Source organism: Pan troglodytes, chromosome 7 (assembly GCF_028858775.2).
Source record: "Pan troglodytes isolate AG18354 chromosome 7, NHGRI_mPanTro3-v2.0_pri, whole genome shotgun sequence".
NCBI lineage: Eukaryota > Metazoa > Chordata > Mammalia > Primates > Hominidae > Pan > Pan troglodytes.
In genome coordinates, this window is record NC_072405.2 from 65,730,229 (window position 1) to 65,744,670 (window position 14,442).

At 41.2% G+C, this 14,442-nt stretch overlaps 1 long non-coding RNA gene across 1 annotated transcript in view; it reads left to right on the forward strand.

Annotated features, from left to right (window-relative positions):
* Window positions 1–1,144: 1,144 nt before the first annotated feature.
* The window catches only part of LOC129135716 (uncharacterized), a 185,189-nt gene continuing 171,891 nt past the window's right edge, over window positions 1,145–14,442 (forward strand). The window contains exons 1-2 of the long non-coding RNA XR_008536739.2: window positions 1,145–1,341; window positions 9,070–9,235. This is a non-coding gene — a long non-coding RNA (uncharacterized LOC129135716). The remainder of the gene's footprint in view (window positions 1,342–9,069; window positions 9,236–14,442) is intronic.

The following is a 14,442-nucleotide window of genomic DNA, read 5'->3' on the forward strand; positions in this document are numbered from 1 at the left end:
CACAAAGTTGATGTTTGCATCAACTGTGGAGTTCAAATGGATTACTTTTATGAAGTTTGGGGCAAATGGATTATATACACATAGGAACCCCTCCCCCAACACACAGAAAGTATGTGGACACGCAGAATTCAAAAGTCTGAGGGTGGCTGTGCTCAAGGGGTAAAGGGATGCTTAGAAAACTGCCTTTTTTGGCCGGGCGCGGTGGCTCACACCTGTAATCCCAGCACTTTGGGAGGCCGAAGCGGGTGGATCACGAGGTCAGGAGTTCAAGACCAGCCTGGCCAAGATGGTGAAACCCCATCTCTACTAAAAATACAGAAATTAGCCGGACATGGTGGTGGGCGCTTGTAATCCCAGCTACTCGGAAGGCTGTGGCAGATAATTGCTTGAACCAGTGAGGCGGAGGTTGCAGTGAGCCGAGATCTTCCCACTGCACTCCAGCCTGGGGAACAGAGCGAGACTCCGTCTCAAAACAAACAAACAAAAACTGCCTTTTTCTCCTAGGAGGAAGGCGGGACCTTCAATGAGAGTGGCTGGCTACCAAAGAACTAAACTTTAACACAGAAAAGGTGAGTCGCTCTCCCTGCGACCACAGGCGTCCAACCCAGGCCCACCTCCCACCGCCTGGAAGGCCCTGGTGTGACTGGAGGGCGACTGAAAGGGTCAAGACCATGTGACTGTTCTCAACTTTGGGCTTTTACACAGCAGTTTCAAAGACAAAGGGGCTTTTCACCTAGGTTTGGTTTGCCGCCCTCCTCCTCCCAGGCCCAAGCTTGTTCCCCAATGTCCCCAGCGATGCTTGGGACGTCCCTTAGTTCTCCCCTTTTTTGGGGTGGCCACCCCGCGCCTCTAGGTTGTCTTCCGTCCCTCCTAAACAGAGGTGGATTGCCGCGACATTTCAGGGAGGAGAAATGGAGGGGCGAGGAGGGCAAAGACGCCCTACTAATCTCCCATCTTGAGAACGCGTCCCACCACGCCCGCGAGGCCCCCTCTGGCTACAGCCCTCACCGCGCTTCCTCCTCTTGCCTCATCCTCGGCAGGGGGGAGGGGCGCGGTGCGGCCGGCGCTCTCTGATTGGCTGCCTCGTCGGCGATCCACGCCACAGTTGTTCCCTAAGACCGTCTGCCTCCAGCGAGCGCCAGGTGCGGAGCGGACGTTAGAAGTTGCTGGCAGTCGGAGGCAGGGGAGCTGTCACTCGCGGCGAGCCGGGCGGCGGCCAGGGCGCAAAGTTGAGAGCAGTCTCTAGTCTGAGCCTTTCAATCGCCTTCCAGTATCATCAGTACCACGGACTCCACCTTGCTGCGGCCCCTCAGCAACCCAGTGCACCTGCCACTCGACCAGGTAGGTACGCCGAGGCACCCGGGCGTCGGTCATCGCGCCTTCGCCGCCCTTTGCGGCCGCGGTACTGCCAGAGCAGGGGGGCCTGGGAGAGGTGTGGGGATTGGGGCCGGTCTCTCGGTGCCCTCCTCCCGCCGCCGGGAATTCTGCGTGTCCACGTACCTTCTGTGTGTTGGGGGAGGGGTTCCTATGTGTATATAATCCATTTGCCCCAAACTTCATAAAAGTAATCCATTTGAGCTCCAAAGTTGATGCAAACATCAACTTTGTGCAGCAGATTTTTAGAAGACAATGCCATAGGAGGGTTCCTAACTCTCCTTGAAAGCTCAAGACTTAAGGGTTTGGCAGTTTGTAATTTGGGTAAAAATACTGTTCACTGAGAGTTGAACAGGGAGGCGAAGACAACTTTGTTTTTTCCCGGGAGAGCCTTCGCTCGGAAGTGTCTCCTCCCTCCTTCTGCGGCTTGCGCCCCAAGACCTTCATCCGCCGCCGGGGCCGGGGTGGGCCGGGCGTTGGTGCCGGCGACAGCCCCCGGGGAGGGTCTTCATACAGACTTGAGGGTGTGCATGCTGGTCCCTGCCCTCCGCCGCAGCGGGGCTGGGACTCAGCAGTAGGGTCCCGGAGCTGCCTTTGGTGCGCATGGGCGCGCACGGGCTGGGGTGTAGACGGGGCGCGGAAGGCTGTGCTTCGCGGAGGCCTGCGTGGTGGTGCCTGCCCCGAGCGTGGCTCTGAGCGACCACTGGAGAGGCTGATGCATGGGTCTAGGTGAGAACGGTGCATTAGAGATGGCGTTGATGGGTGCGAGGGGGCACAGAGAGGCCTAAGTGCTGCTGCACTTTGGGGACAGTTTGCATTGGAGTGTGGTTTAAGGGACACAGAGGCAACAGTTTCGAGGAGGGCAGAGAGGTTATGAAGAAAAGTCAGAGGGATTTATTCCCAGGATTCTAGCTGAGAAAGTTGCAACCTTGTAGATAGAAGCAGCCACTTTTACCTCCTGGCCCAACCCTCAAAAAAGCACTTGGCAGTGCCTATGGAAGGGTGGCATTTAAATGAAGCCAATCGAGTCTGATGGTGAAAGGGCCTAACGGTTACTGAGAAATCAACAGTATTGTGATGGGAAAAGCAGCGCCATTTTTATTCAGCAAAGAAAGTTTGGAAGTATTTTATTGTGAGAACTGAGGATAAGATTTAAGGAAGTTGTTGATGGGGTGTGTGGGGGTAGAGTTAGGTGATTGCTGTAGCCTCAGGCTAAAGGTAGTTGACTTTGGAAATTTTGCTTACAATTATTTCAAGCATACTTGCACTTTACACGGGATACTGGTTCAAGGTCCTTAGCTAGAATGTGCTCCTGTTGTTTAATCTTCAGGGATTTCATTTATAATACAGGATTCCCCCTTCTCCAGACGACTTTTCCTAGCAGCAAGCTGGAAACCTGACATTAGGGTACAGGTTGCCGTGTGCTTTACTGTTTAAAATAAAATAAAGTATGTGGAAGGAGTATAAAATAATTCTGCCTTCTGTTGAAATCTCATATTGCTGTCATAACTTCCAGTTAAATAGTAAAGTACCTATCCCCACCTACCTTCAACAGCAGTTATAATGTGTATCATGCGAATAAAGTATTGGTAGTGAAATTAATCGTGTATTTGAAGAAAACACTATTCTCTGTTTATTAATAAATTGATCAGAATTTAGAGTTTTTCATCTTCTCAGCACTGTGGAGGATCCTCTTTGTTTTCCACACTGACATGCAGTGTATGACCTTTTAGCATATCACACTCCTGATTAAATAGGCTGCTGACAATGTATCAGCAAATGCAAACATTTTGCTGATGAGGGGCAAGGGAGATAGGCGTATATATTTACATTTCTTTTAGGGAGACAAGCATATATTCACATTCTGTCTTTCTCTTCCCCCTCTTACTTTCCCTTCTCCCAACCCCACGTCTGCCATAGGCTTACCCTCCGTCCCATGCCGAAATATTTTCTTGACTGTGCTAATAACACCTTTTAATTTATATAATGTGTATAAGTTTTTAAAAGTGATTTGATAGTAATGAACTCATTTAAACATATCAGCAACCAGAGGAAGTTCTTTTTCAGTACTGAAATAAGCAGGAGAATCAAGAGAAGGAGACAGGACTTAAAAATTTTTGACATCCTTCTTTATTTAGTCAAAGGTCTTGAGTTGGTACCTTGGGACTACTATAAATTTGTACAGCCACGTATAGCCCTAATTTGTGTAGTACAGTCATGTACTGCATAGTGCCAGTGAGGTCATTAGACCCCATATATGATGCTGGTCCCATAGATTATAAGGGAACTGAAAAATTCCCGTTGCCTAGTGAAGCTGCAGTATTCATAGTGTCTTAGGGCAACACATTACTCATGTTTTTGTGGTGATGCTGGTGTAAACAAACCTACTGTGCAACCAGTCCTGTAAAAGTCTAACATATACAATTATGTACAGTACATAATACTTGATAATGTTAAATACATTACTGGTTTGTGTAGTTTCTATACATTTTATCATTGTTTTAGAGCGTGCTCCTGTTGACTAAAGAAAAGTTAACTATGGAACAGCCTGAGGCAGGCTAAGTGCAATTACACTACAATATTCAGGAAATATTCCAGAAGATGGCACTGTCATAATAGCAGATGACAGCTACATGCATGTTATAGCCCCTGAAAACCTTTCAGTGGGACAAGATTAGAGGTGGAAGATAGTGATATAAATGATCTGGACCCTGTGTAGGCCTAGGCTAATGGGTGTGTTTGTGTCTTAGGTTTTTTTTTTTTTTGAGATGAGAGTCTCTCTCTGTCGCCCAGGCTGGAGTGCAGTGGCACGATCTCGGCTCACTGCAACCTTCACCTTCTTGGTTCAAGCAACTCCCCTGCCTCAGCCTCCCGACTAGCTGGGATTACAGGCACACGCCACCACATCCAGCTAATTTTTTGTGTGTTTTTAATAGAGGCGGGGTTTCACCATGTTGGCCAGACTGGTCTCAAACTCCTGACATCAGGCAATCTGCGTGCCTCGGCCTCCGAAAGTGCTGGGATTACAGGTGTGAGCCACCATGCCCGGCCTGTTTGTGTCTTAGTTTTTAACAAAAAGTTTTAAAATTAAAAGTAAATAGAAAACAGCTTATAGAATTAGGATATAAAGAAAGAATACTTTTGTACAGCTGTACAATATGTGTTTTAAGCTAAGTGCAATTACAGAAGAGTTAAAATGTTTATAAAGTAAAAAAACTACAGTAAGCCAAGGTTAATTTATTATTGAAGAAAGAAGAACTTTTAAAAAATAAATTTAGTGTAGCCTAAATGTAGAGTGTTTATAAAGTCTATAGTAGTGTACAGTAATGTCTTAGACCTTAACACTCACTCACCACTCACTCACCCAGAACAACTTTTAGTCCTGCAGTCTTCATTCATGGTGAGTGCCCTGTATAGCTATGCCATTTTTTATCTTTTATGCTGTATCTTTACTGTACCTTTTCCAAGTTTAGATACACACATACTATTGTGTTAGTTACTACAGTATTCAGTACAGTAAGCTGCTGTATATGTCTGTAACCTAGGAGTAACAGACTGTACCATCTAGCCTGCGTGTGTACCATCTAGCCTGCGTGTGTCGTAGGCTAGATTGTCCAGATTTATGTAAATACACTGTGATGTCCACACAGAAACGGAATTGCCTAATGATGCATTTTTAAGAATGTATCCCCATCATTAAACAACACATGAGTATATTTTCAGTTGTTTTCTATTTGAGCAAGTCTTGGGAATATTTGATTAATACCACTCAAGCCTTAACTTTTCATACCGATAATAAATTGTTTCTTTGAAGCACCTAAGAATTGACTTTCTAGTTGATGAAGTTCTTGGAATAACTGAAAACTCACATTATAAAATTGGATGAATAAAATCATTTAGCTATCATTTTAAAGTTGAGCATTTTATAGAACATAGAACATTTTTATAATGTAAATAGTCCAGGTTGAGAGAAAGCTTATGAATTTGTTGTAATCAGATAGTGTGAGTTAACAGGAAAAAGACACATCAGGAAATGAAAAGTGCAAAAATATAACATCAGTATATTAATTTGGTACGAGCAAATTAACAGTGTTTTCAAAAATTAGGAAATTATAAAAGTAGTTATTTGATGTCAGATGAAGAAAAGAACTTTAGTGTAAGAAAAACAGTTAACTTTTTACTAGAGTAAGTGTAGAATTTATGAGATGATAGAAATTATTGGTCTGTGTGGAATGTTAAGAATATGCCTTGCAGGGCCAGGTAGCAGAAAGGAGGGAGTGTTTTGCAATAAGCCTGAGGCCGGGGAAGGAAAAGGAGCAAAAGATCTTGCCATAGACTCCTGGATTGTTTAATCATTACTGAGAAGTCCAGAGTGACCCTGAGGTAGCCATAGTATTTGTTCATTAGGCCTTAAATCTTAAGAAAAATATAGAATCTATTATTAAGTGAGGTTACACCATGCTTTAAGATAGGAAGTATCTAGCATCTGAGGTTTGCCTTTGTAGGCCTTGCTTTCCAGATGATTTTATTTCTAGGGTAATGTTTAGTAGGTGGTTATGATTAAAGGAATATATGGAGAGAAGGTTTTGAGGAAGGAATTGGACTAAGGGAGACCTGTGCCATGAAAAAGGGCCAGATATGCAATTTAGAAGACACCAGTATCATTGAACATATTTGTATTTTTTATTAGTTTCTGATGTGCTGATGTTCAGTTCATCTGTAACTTAAAAAGTAAGGTGGGTTGGGCGCAATGGCTCATGCCTATAATCCCAGCACTTTGGGAGGCTGGGGCAGGAGGATCACCTGAGGTCGAGAGTTCAAGACCAACCTAACCGACATGGTGAAACCCTGTCTCTACTAAAATTGCAAAAATTTACTGGGCGTGGTGGCACAGGCCTGTAATCCCAGCTACTCAGGAGGCTGAGGCAGGAGAATCGCCTGAACCCGGGAGGCGGAGGTTGCAGTGAGCTGAGATCATGCCATTGCACTCCAGCCTGGGCAACAATAGTGAAACTCCACCTCAGAAAAAAAAAAAAAAAAAAAAAAAAAAAGTAAGGTGGAGTGAAGTATTTCATAATGTTTTTACTGTTTATGAGTGGATTCTTTTTTTTATAGCATGTAAATGTATTTGATACTTCTGCATATCCAATTTCATTTGTGTTTTCACTAATGTATTATGTACCCTAATAGGGAACTGAATTTTTTTCATCTGATTGATAAGGTAATACATTTTATTGTATAAAATTTATGAAATAAAAACATATAACTGAAAGTTTAAAAATCACTCATTTTCCTTCACTCCAGAGAAAACTTTTGTTAATTTTTTTAGAATGCGTGTGTATATTGAAACAAAATTAGAGTCACACTGAATATAAAGTTTTTGTAATACAGCCACCATATTGTGAGGAACCTCAGGGCATAAAAAGATGCCTTGTATAGGTGTTTGAACCTCCAGGCCCCGCCAAAGTCTCAGGTGACAGCCAGCATCCACCATCTGATATATGAGTTAGTGAGCCTTTAGATAATACCAGTCCCTGGCTGATGGCAAATAGAGAAGCAAAGAGTTATCCATGCTGAACCATGCCAAATTGCAGATTCCAGAGCAAAAGAAATCTTAGTGTTTGCAGCCACCAAATTCAAGGGTACTTCTTAGGTCATCAGAGTATTCATTTTGCAATCATATATTTTAAAATAATTGTAATTGAATTATAACATATATGGTGAAATGCATAGACCCTAAGTGTGTAGTTTGATCAATTTTGACAAATGTGTACACTTGCGTAACTAGCACTTTGTAACCCTTGTAAAGGTGAACATAGTAGACCAGAGTGAGCAAGGTGTAAGTATTAGATGATGAGTGAAAGAGATTGGGAGGCCTTTGGTTATAATAAAAATATCATAGGAAGCCATCGGATTTTTAGAAATACACTTTGTATTTTAGAAAAGTTTTAAATTTACAGAAAGTTGTGAAAATAGTAGAGAGACTTCCCAAATAACTTACATCCAGTTTTTGCTATTGTTAACGTGTTACATTAGTATTGTCATTTGTCGCAACTTGTGATACATTATTATTGACTAAATTCTATACTTGATTGATTTCTTTAGTTTTTACTTAAGGTCTGTATTAGTTAGCTGCCGTAACAAAATACCATAGACTGTGTGGATTAAACAACAGAAATTTATTTTTTCACAGATCCGGAGGCTGGAACTCTGAGATCTGGGTGCCAGCATGATTGGGTTCCAGTGAGGACTCTCTTCCTGGCTTGCAGAGGGGCACAGTCCCCTTTCCTAGGTGTGTTCTTGCTGAAAGAGAGAAAGAACAAGGTCTCTGTGTCTCTTTATAAGGGCTCTAATCCCTTCAGGCCAAGGCCCTGCCCTCAGGACTTTATTGAATCCTGATTACCTCCCAAACGCCCCATCTCCAAATGCCATTACATTCGGAGTTAAAGCTTCAACATATGAAGATTCTGGGCGGGCCACAAACATGCAGTTTATAACAAGGTCCTTTTTGTGTTCCTGTATCTTATGTAGGTTACCATATTACATTTAGTCGTTGTATCTCCTTAGCTTCCTTTAGACTGTGGCAGTTTCTCAGACTTTCCTTTCTTTTTTGTTAACCTTGTCAGCTTTGAGGACTACTGGTCATGCATTTTGTAGAATGTCCCTCAAGTGGGATTTATCAAATGTATTTCTTATGATATGTCTGGTCTTATGGGTGTTTGGGAGGAAGACCACAAAGATGAAGTGTCGTTTTCATCACATCATACAAAGGGTATGTGCTTTCAGTGTGACTGATCATTGTTGATGTTAATTTGGTCACCTGGCTGAGGTAGTGAAGCAGGATAATTTCCCTGACCCCTTTGCTGGTGGGAACTGAGATGTGGGTGCCGGAAGTAGCCGGCCACTTAGGTGCTGGCAGGGGCAGACCCCACTCACTGGAACCCCCTGTGCTCAACCCCCCGTGGGAGGGAACACACAGGTAAGTGAGTGCAGGAGCCGGGTTGAGTGCTTTTGGGTGCCGGCAGGAGCAAAACTCTGTGTGGGCCCCGTGGCCCCAGAAGGAGTGTTACAGTCAGTGCTCTTTTAGCTTTGCCATCCATGGACAGTTTAAATGTTAACAGCTTAGTGGAAGGTGAATGTGACAGCCTTTTTGCACCTGCCTGGAAGAGAAGTGGCTGTGGAATATGAGAAACGGTGAATATGAAAGATTTTCCTTTCGACTGTGTTAAGTTTCAGATGCTTGCTAGACTTTGAAGTCGAAATGTGGAGACCATTGAAAATGTGAGTCTGGAGTTCAGGGTATGGGGCAGGACTCAAGATTCTATTTGGAGGTTGCACATTTTATCTTTAAAGGATTCTGTTGTATTTTTCAGAGTAAGAATTTCGTTTGATAGAATAAAGAGCCTGTGGTCATTTGAGTAGAATGATGAGAAAAATTTAAATCAAACTTGTTTTTTTCCTGAAAGCATTGTGAATAAAGATAACAGTAAAATATAGGTGATTTTCAATCAGCATCAGTGACGCATCTGTATCTGACCTGAGTCCCAGCTGATATAGCCAGTTGAATAGTAGAAAATTCAGAATTTGATTTGCATGTCTTAAAGCTATTGAGAAGAAAAATTAGACATTTAATTTTTTCCCCCTAAGGAACTATGTGCATATATTTTTGAGCCTTACCTTTTTTTTTTTTCTTAGAGGGAAAGCAGTCAGGAGTGGGAGGCCTCTGAACAGGCTGTATTTTGTGTAGCCGCCAGCTTCCATCTTTCTCCAGGCAGAACTCTGGCCCTCAGCACATCTTTCTGCTTCCCCTCGGTCAGACCACCGAGAACTGCCGCTGTCCTGTCTGACTCCTCCTGTTTTGGTGAGTAATATAGGGAGGCTGAGGGTTTGATATTATTTGGCTCCATATTTTAAAAAGATATTTGGTAGTTTATGTAAAATTACGTCTAATTTGATCAGTACCACTTATAACTTTAAGCTGTTGTACAGAAATTGATCCTTTATTATTTAGAAAATAGACTTTAAAGTTAATAATATTGGGAGAATTCCTGGTTCTTTCCTTTTCCCTTCCCTCTCTTTTAGTTCTTTATTTATTTTTAGAGCTCTTTGTACTGGTACATCTTCCCTTTCCTGGGGAGTTGATTTTAAAAATTAGATTTGCAAGAGGTATCCTTTTAGAGGATGATGTAAGCCACTTGTACTCAAACTTAAGGAAAATAATTTTTTAAGTTCCCTGTGTGCCCTTTTTAGATCCCATCCCGGAGAGGAGTGACTTCTGCTATATTGTGTTATTTCCTTTCTTTCTTCATAGTGTTGTCAACAAATATATATATGTATGTGGTAATAAACATGAAATTTGCCATCTTAACCATCTTTAAGTGCACAGTTCAGTAGTGATAAGTGTATTCGCAATGTTGAGTAGTAGATCTCCAGGACTTTTTCATCTTACAGAACTGAAACCATATATTAATTAAACAACTCCCTATTTTCCCCCAGGCCCAGCTGCTGGCCTTTTGTTTCTATGAATTTGACTGTTCTAGATACCTCATATAAGTGGAAATTTACAGTGTTTGTCTTTTTGTGAGAGGCATATTTGAGTTAGTATATGTCTTAAGGGTTCACACATGTTGTCACATATGATGTATGTTATGTGACTCATAAAAACCAGAATTTCTTTCGTTTTGAACAGCTGAATAATGTTCCATTTATAAAGTTCTTAATTTTCATGTTACTGAATTTATAACATTCATGATTTGCAATATTTTTATACCTAGGTTAGGAAATTCTTCTATATCCTGAGATCATAAAGATAGCCTTCTATATTTTTAAGAAGTAATTTTTTTTGTTTTAAAACAATATTAAATTTACAGGAAGGTTATGAGTACAATTCCGAGAACATTTTCTTTTTCCTGAACCATTTGAGAGTAAGTTGCTGACTTGGTGACCCATCGCTTCTGAATATTTTGTGGTATTTTCCTACAAAAAGGACATTCTGCTGTGTAATATCAAAATGACCATCAAAATGAGAAAATTAATACATTTCCATAATCACATCTTTGACTTTATTCAAGTTTTACCAGTTATCTCATCAAATTCTGTTTAGCAACAGGATCTAGTTCAGAATTACAGGTTGCATTTAGTTCTCATGTCTCTTTAGTCTCTTTAAGTCTAGAACACTCCCTTTATTGAAGTGAGCTGTATTCCTTCCTCTTCTGTTTTCTGGAAAGGATTGTATAAAACCAGTGTTAATTCTTTTTTAAACATTTGATAGAATTCTCCAGTAAAACTCTGGTCCTAGAGTTTTTTTTTTTTTTTTTTTTTTTTGAGATGGAGTTTTGCTCTTGTTGCCCAGGCTGGAGTGCAATGGCACAACTTTGGCTCACTGCAACCTCTGCCTCCTGGGTTCAAGTGATTCTCCTGCCTCAGCCTCAGTAGCTGGGATTACAGGTGTGTGTCACCACACCCAGCTAATTTTTTGTATTTTGAGTAGAGACGGGGTTTCACTATGTTGGTCAGGCTGGTCTCGAACTCTGGACCTCAAGTGATCCACCTGCCTCAGCCTCCCAAAGTGCTGGGATTGCAGGTGTGAGCCACTGCGCCCGGCTGGCCTAGAGATTGTTTTCCATGAGATTCTATATTACAAATTCAGTTTTCTTAACAGTTAGTCATAGGGCTATTTAAATTCATATTGGGTGAGTTGTAGTAGTTCATGCTTTTTCTGGAATTGGTGCGTTTCACCTAAGAAATTCTATATTAGCTAATCTATGGGGAGTTTTATTCTTCCTTACCTTATATAGACATATTTTCAATGAAAAGATAATCTGATTTATGTATTTATAAAAATAAATGTATATTTTATATCTATATCATATAATTTTACATCTATATCATATAACTTGTTTTTTTTCTTTTCTTTTTTTTTTTTTTGAGACGGAGTCTCACTCTATCGCCCAGGCTGGAGTGTGGTGGTGCGATCTCAGTTCACTGCAAACTCCGCCTCCCAGGTTCACGCCATTCTCCTGCCTCAGCCTTCTGAGTAGCTGGGACTACAGGCACCCACCACCGCACCTGGCTAATTTTTTGTATTTTTTTAGTAGAGACAGGGTTTCACCGTGTTAGCCAGGATGGTCTCGATCTCCTGACCTTGTGATCCGCCCACTTCAGCCTCCCAAAGTACTGGGATTACAGGCATGAGCCACCGCGCCCGGCCTGTATCATATAATTTGGATCAAGCTCTAAATGTAGCCAGGACATCAGTGGCAGGCTATATTCAGCACTGATGGGAGTCTCAGTGACCTGTAAAGCCTATGTCTCTCTACACACTTCCTAGTTTGCTCTGCATGAGTCTCTGACCATGCAAATAGCTATATTGTGGCTATACTGTGCAGACAACTCATTCTATTTCAATTTTTTTCCATGACTTATTATTCAAAATAATGTGATACAATAAAAATCAGATTTGCTATGGTCCCTGACCTCAGGTTTGCTTAGAGTCTCTGCAGGGGTTACAGAGAAGTAATTAGGAAATCGGAAATCAGTGTGGTTAATGTTCTGATGAGGAGGCAACAGGTCCTCATGAGAACAGAGAGAAGAGGTATCTGTTTTATTCTCTGCATCTCTAGTACCTAGTACAGTACCTGGCACATAGTAGGGTCTCACTAAATCTTTGTTGAATGAATGAATAAACTCAGCTGGGTGATCACAGGGTCACTTTTGGGGAAAACTTATGTCTGAGCCAAGTTATTGATATCTACAGGCAGGAAATGAATGGAGGGAATTCTCTCATGTGGATGCAATAAAATTCAGTGTCATAGAAGAACACAAAGCTTAGCAATCTAAATAGTTATCTAAAGCTGTCTTATTTGCAAGTGGGGAGTGGTTTTCAAAAGTGATTGCAGACCGAAGGCTAAGCAGAAGTAACTCTGACTAAAGTATGTATTGGACAAGGTTAGGTGAGAACCGGAATTGATTTTATGAATTAGCATTTTTGGTTCTGGCTGTTGTATTTACCATTGCTAGGTTTAGTTTTTAACATATCTTAAAAATAATGATCTTCAAATGAATGAGAAGTATTTTTTGTGAAGCATGGTACAGCTTTCTCCAGGTCTTAACTACTAGTCTTATTCATATTATCTTTGCTTTAAAACAAAACTTTTCTATGCTCTAAATATATCTGTGATAAATCATGAGTTTACCACTAATAATGGTGGGTCATATATTTGTGTTTTCATATGCCAGGTACTGTATTGAGACCCTGCCATGGGTTATCTCATTTAATCCGCACAGTGGCCTGTGTGTAAGGAAACCAAACCTAGGGCTCCCATTTTACAGAAGAGGCAACTAAGTTTTGGGGAAGTTAAATAGTGTGTACCCAAGGTCACTTAGGTAAGCCTAGGACTCACATTTGAATCTAAGTCTGTCTGACTTCATTTAACCACTAAGCTATATATGCTCTTTCCAATGTTTCATATGTCTTATTGTTAAACAAAAAAGGCCCAGGATTTCATTTTACTTGTGTATAGATCCTTAGAAAGTTCATCAGTTAAATGAGGAAAGAGTTTGTTGTGAAATAACATATTAAGACTCCCCTAAAGGCAAATTACAGAAACCCACTTTAAACTAGCCGGCATGGCTGGATGCAGATGTTCCAACAATAAATACTGTGCTCTTCTCTGTGTCTCCTCCTTTCTCCCCTTCCTCTTTCCCCCTCCCTCCTTATCCCACTGCCCCATTCCCTCTCTCATTCTGCTTTTCTTTGAGTGTTGGCCCATTCTTTCTTGTAACAGAAGCAGCCCCAATTGAAACCAGCTCCACTTGTGATCCTAGGAAGAGAGAGCATCTTCTCTGGGAAGAAATGCCCTGGGGAAGACTCTTGGTCATGGGGACTGGGCGCTGTGACAGGACTTTGTGAACTACATGGATTGTAGCTGTTGGGGTGACAACATATCCATACTTCATCTTGATAAGACATATCATTTGATGGTTGAAAGCTGTAATTATTTTAAGATAATACACAATAGATTTTAATAGCTTTATCAAGATATAATTCACACACCATAGGACTTACCCATTTAAAGTTTACAGTTCAATGGTTGTAATGTATTCACAGTTGTGCAGCTATCACCACTGTCTAATCTGTAACATTTCCATCACCAAAAGACACCTTGCACCTATTAGCAGTCACTCCCCATTTTTCCCAAGCCCCTCAGCCTTAAGCAACCACTCATCTACTTTCTGTCTCTATAGATTTGCCTATTTCAGACATTTTATATGAGTGGGAATCATACGACATGCGGTCTTTTGTGTCTGACTTCTTTCATTAGCATGTTTTCAAGGTTTATCTATCTTTGCATATCATCATGCATTTCTTATTATTGCCAAACATTCCATTATATGAATATACCACATTTTATTTGTCTGTCTGTTGATGGACATTTGGGTTGTTTTCACATTTTCGCAATTATGAATAATGCCACTGTGAACATTTGTGTAGAAGCTTAAGTTTTCAGTTCTTTTGTGTGTATACCTGGTAGTGGAATTGCTGGGTCATAGGATAACTGTGCCTAACATTTTGAGGAGCTGTTTTCAAAGTGACTGTACCATTTTACATTCTCACCATCAATGTGTGATGGTTCCAGTTTCTTTACATTAAATAATGGCATGTTTACTTGTCTTCTTGCCTTGTATTGGAGTTCTCCCAGTGGGTTCTGAATCTGCTCCACCTCATCCAGTTGTCCAGGTAAGCAGACCATGTTGATCAAAGGATCAGAAGTGTATGTTTGTTTGTTTTTCTTTTTCTTTATAAATTTCATGATTTACAAACCTAGACAGGGATTATTCTCATTTTCATATTAAGAAAGAAGTTGTAAATGCCAGAGGTTACTTGGTGGAGGTAGGAACAGGGATTTGTATTTAGGATTTATTAGGTGTTAGAGAGCTGCTTGCTTCAGATCTGCAGTGTCAGCCTACTTTGATACGATAGGTGGCATTCATATGACACACATTCTCACTTGTGTTCACTGTGTTATATGTAGTTCCCAGCAAACTAGTTGTATCTTTACTGTTTTT